This window comes from Triticum dicoccoides, chromosome 5A (genome assembly GCF_002162155.2).
Source record: "Triticum dicoccoides isolate Atlit2015 ecotype Zavitan chromosome 5A, WEW_v2.0, whole genome shotgun sequence".
Taxonomy (NCBI): Eukaryota; Viridiplantae; Streptophyta; class Magnoliopsida; order Poales; family Poaceae; genus Triticum; species Triticum dicoccoides.
The window spans coordinates 681,877,042-681,882,162 of NC_041388.1; the positions used below are offsets into that span (position 1 = coordinate 681,877,042).

The 5,121-nt window shown below is 42.0% G+C and overlaps 1 pseudogene; it reads left to right on the plus strand.

Moving 5' to 3' along the window:
• The first annotated feature begins 374 nt into the window (after window positions 1–374).
• Window positions 375–1,887, plus strand: LOC119300439 (annotated as a pseudogene).
• The last annotated feature ends 3,234 nt before the right edge of the window (window positions 1,888–5,121 follow it).

The window sequence follows — 5,121 nt, forward strand, 5'->3', positions numbered from 1 at the left end:
TGTATAAACATTTCTAAGTCTGACACGGACATATTTTTAAAATGCGCGATTTTTCTAATGTCATCATGACGTCCTTGATCTTGAGCCGTAGACGTACGTTTTCTCATTTCAGAGTGCACGTCAAACCTTACCCCCAATGGCGGCGACGACGGGGTGGCCCTTCCAACGGCTTCCGCGCACACAGGTCCCTCCATGTAGAATGAATGGCAGAGGCACACGCCGGTGGCGAGCGGCAGAAAATTTGGCCATCTCAGTGGCTTCGACTTCCTCGGGTTGGGCGGGACGACCGATCGACGCCTCGATCGGCGACACCGTCACGCTGCTCGCCGGCATCACTGACCGCCTCTCCCCGCTCAGCAACCAACTGCGCGGGCATGGCGGCCGTCGCCCTGCTGCGCTCGTCCACCAGCAAGCAAACAGGTCGCCATGACATGCCATCCAGCAACGCCGCGCTCGTCGCCGCCGTGCTGTCCACTCCAGCCCACCAGCTTGGAGTACCTCTCGTAAATAAAACAAGAAAAAAGGACGTCCCGCATGCTTAATGGAATTCGTTCGTGATTAGTGAATGTTTTCATTAATCTTTTTGGATTTTTAGGACGATCGCGTACCTGGCCGGGACACTCCATCGATCGCGCCAAGGAAATATCCGTGCACGCGCCCGCCCGCGAGATATTTCCCCGCGACGCCGGAAAAAGCCCAGACACTTAGATTGGCGGCCGCTTTTGCCCTCACTCCCCTCCCATAATACCTGCAGAAATAGCATCACATACGTGTGTGCGGCTCATTCATTCATCCTCTCCCTGCTCCCATCCGTTGCCCTGCTACTATTTCTATCCCACTCCCGGCCGAATCCCAGATCCATTCCTTCATCGGTTCCTTCATCGGTCAAGGCGGCCATCGGCATTGCCCAGGTAACAACTAGTTCCGTGTTTCCATTGCTACGATATGCCGCTCCGTGGTGTTTGATCGTTCTTTCTTTCGCAGGGTAACCAGATTACAGACTTATGTCGGCGGGCTGGACGGATGAGAGGCACGGGACTTATATAAGGTCCTTGGAAGCTTCTTTCGTCCGTGATCAACTCTACAAACACTTGCTTCCATCGAGCAATGAGGTGGAGCCAGGGCCTTCTAGCCCTTCTCCTCTAAAAAATGATCAACTCCACAACCACGCGCACGCTGCCAAAAACAAAGATTCGGGTACCAATGGGTTCAAGGTTCTCCAAGGTGGAGTGTGGAGGAAAGTCGAGTTTAAGAGGAGGACCAATGCTTGTGCTCAAGTCCGGCCCGAACAGCGCCAGCCTGAAAGCCCCTGGATTCAGCATTTCATACCGGCCGGTGGCTGCAGCAGCAGTGCAGGCAGTGATAGGGCAGAAACTTCAGTAAGTGATCGGGAATCGGGTATCCGTACTATCCCTGGGAGCACCCCGTTGTGCCATGGAAGGGAATTGGGAGCTTGCAAGGGAGAAGACCTTCTCGATGAACAAGCAGGTAACTAGCTCAGTTACCTCATCTAGCGTTTGGTTCATCATCATACACTCTGACACACATATGTTTTTGTAGCATTAGCTGATTTTATGGAAGAAGCGTCAACGTAGAAAAATGTCACTTGTGCTTAAGCAACAAGATATTGTATGGTTCTTTTCTATTTGATTTTACCCATGTTATCCCTAAGCTGATAACAGATGGTTATGGACGCTGTCGAGTTTTGGTAGTAACCATGTTCTCAAGCAGCATCCTGTGGTGAACTAAATTTCGGATGCCATGTTTCTCTCTGCTGAGATCTATGATCGGAACTTTGCTGACGACGAGGCACAAGTTGACGCAGAATCAAGGAAATTAAGCACGTACCGCGCCCGAATGATTAAGCGAATTTACAGGATTAGTTAACATAGTTTGTTGCAAGCGTTGAGAAAAGCAACACACCCAAAGAGCCTGTTTGCTACCTCAAGACCTGTTGGAATTTGGGAGCGATGATGCTCTGAAGTAAAGCATGGAAGAGTATTTCTCGGAACATGTGCAACCAGTGAGCACTGGAGGAGTCAAGTGTTCACGATTTAACAAATTAGACTCTGGTTATGTATCTCTCTTTTGCACGATTGTATTCCACTCTAGTGCCCCATAATGAGGATCAATAGGTCACTCACTACTTATTAGCATAGCAGTCGATAGTAAATTAGTAATATTTCTTCTTTTTTTGGGTGTCAACCTTTATGTTTGCTCACTCTCACGGAGGTGCTGCTCATACAGATAACTACATGACACCCCGCTCATTGCCGCCTGAATTGGCTGTGATATATATATTTTCATGAGCTTGGATTGTATGAACATGAATATTTGAAATGGTAATATAATAAATATGTTTGATCATATCCTATTTGCACTCAGTTAGCGTTAGGGAGTTTGAGAAAAAGCCCGCAGAAGTTTATGAGAGAAGATAACGAGCATGAAGGACACATGCATTGATGCATGCATGCAATTAATTTCTAAAGCTTATTGGGTAATGAGGTGGCATAGTTAGATATGCTCTACAATAGTTACCGGTGGCTAGCTGTTTAGATGTACTCCCTCCGTTTCTAAATATAAGACCTTTTAGAGATTCCACTATTGACTACATACGAAGCAAAATGAGTGAATCTACACTCTAAATTATGTTTACATACATCCATATGTTGTTTATAGTGAAATCTTATTAAGGTCTTATATTTAGGAACGGAGGGATAGAAGATATGTGCTCATAGGGATTGCGAAAAAAAATGTGGTTTGGTTTGTTTTCTTTTCCCCTTTTCATCTTTTGCCCCATGTACAATTTCCTGCTTATCCTTTGAAACAAAACAGTTTAGCCATATGTAAGTTGCTTGTTAAATTTGGGTAGGTCGTTTTTCTGACAATTGATTCTTTTGTCAAGATTCGTGTTGTCTTTTCTTCCCCTTGTGCTGTTTTCATGACTACTTCGACCGAATTTTGATTTGGCCTCGTTCCAGGGTTAGTCTATTTTCTTATTGGGGGTGAAGCCCGTTACCAGTTGCCTATTTTTCCCTTCTATTTTTATGTGTTTTAGTTTTCTTCTTTTGTCGATTTTTTTTCTTGATGGATATTTCTGGGATGTTGAGTGAGTGTAAACATATACCCACAAGTAATATACAATGAGTGTGTAAATTGTACTACATTGCGAAAATTGTAATATTATATCCTTATTCTTTATACATATTACCAAAAGTGTAATTCTAGTTATCAATGCCACTAATTTTTTTTCTTCCTTCAAAAACTTAATTTTTTTATTTCATTTTCTTTCTTCTTTAAGGGTTATACCAATATCACTAATTCATTTCTTCTTATAATTTTTTTAGACCAAAATTCCTGTATTATATGATTATTCTTACATATTATAAATAATCATAATTTATTTGTATATTGTGTGAAAAAATCATCATTATTATAAAATATTCACTTAAAATAACTTCTTATTTATTTTGTGTATATACTGGAGCGCAAAAATTGTGCTATCATATGATTATTCTTTGCATATTAAAAAAGTACAATCACTGTGCAAAGTTGCGCAAGGAGTGTTATTTCAAAAAATTTCCCCTTCTTAACCTATGCGACTAATCCATTCTTCCTTACGAAACTTCATTATTACTGTTATTGCAGTTTTTGTTTCATTTTCTTTCTTCTTAATGAGTGATACCAATGCTACTAAGTCATTCTTCCTTAGAAACTTTATTTTTATCTTTTGTATGTTGTCTTGCAGGGTATAGCTTAAGTTTCTGTTATGTTTCGTACTAAGCCCATGTATCTGGTGGTCTTCTGTTTTGTGGTTGTAATGGGTCGAGTACTTAAGTTTATATGTTAATGTGTTTTGTTTCTTTATTCAGAAAGGGTAGTAGGTTGGTGGTTGTCTTAGATTCTTTCTTCTCTTGAAAGCCTTCTGTCTGTGAGTAGGGCGTTTTGGTGCCCAGGCTCATCTGCATTCGGTTAGAAAAAATTCGTAAAAAATTCAAAACAAATTCGAAAAATTCCAAATAAATTTTGTGTGATAGAAAATTTGATGCGTGAGGCCTGCTCCAAATTTAAGTCATTTGTACATATGAGACGCTTTCAGCAAAAAAGACAAATCGGGCCAAAATAGTACATGAACAGTAAACATTTTTACATACCTCCAATTTGTCTCTTTTGCTGAGAGCTGCTCATATGTCCAAACGACTTGAAGTTTGGAGCGGGTCTCACGCATCAAATTGTCTACCACGCAAATTTTATTTGGAATTTTTTGAATTTTTATAGTATTTATTTTGATTTTTTTTCACCGGTGCGGGTGCAGATGAGCTCGGGTGCAGAAATGGATTTTCATCTGTCGAGTCCATCTGTTATTTTGTTTTGTTTCTTTCCTCAGGAAGGCTAGTAGGCTTGTTAAAATTCTTCCTTGTCTAGAAAACCTTCTTTCATCAGGCTGCCTCAAATTCTTTCTTCTCTATAAATCTTCCGTCTACCACCACCACCTATCTCTATGATTTGTTGTTTAAATTTCTATGATCCATGCATTATTTTTACAAGATAATTAGTCTTGCGCTTTTTTCAATTTGTATGATCCATTGCTATCAGATTAGCCGATATGTAGCCCATGTACTATATTGTGGGCTCACCTTCGTTTCTGTGGGCAAAGACTTGAGTTTGGCTGCTGCAAAAAGACTGACTGTAAGGAAATTTATTTAGGTCAGGCATTTTTCATTGTACATGAAATGTTTCTCTCTCCGTCTGATATGGAATGAATGGAAAATTAAAATTGACTGAACAAAATTCTAAATTCAGTCACGCGGCCCTTAAATGGCCCTGAAATAAAAATCATCAGGTCGTGTTCTCTCCTATCATCTTGGACATGATCTCCAGGACGTTGATGGAGCTGCCCGCCCACCAGGGGTGACCGCCGTCTTGCCGGAGCTGGGAGGGCCATACATTGGGATGCCTTCGGAGGTTGACACTAATCGACTTGAAGAGTTGCGGGTGCCTGAGCGGCAACTCAACTAGCTAGCTCCTTGATCTACGAGACTGCGACATCTCATTCGGCATACCGACAACGTTGCCATACCCAATGTTGAGGACGCTAGCTCTCATCGTCCTCCCTCTGTA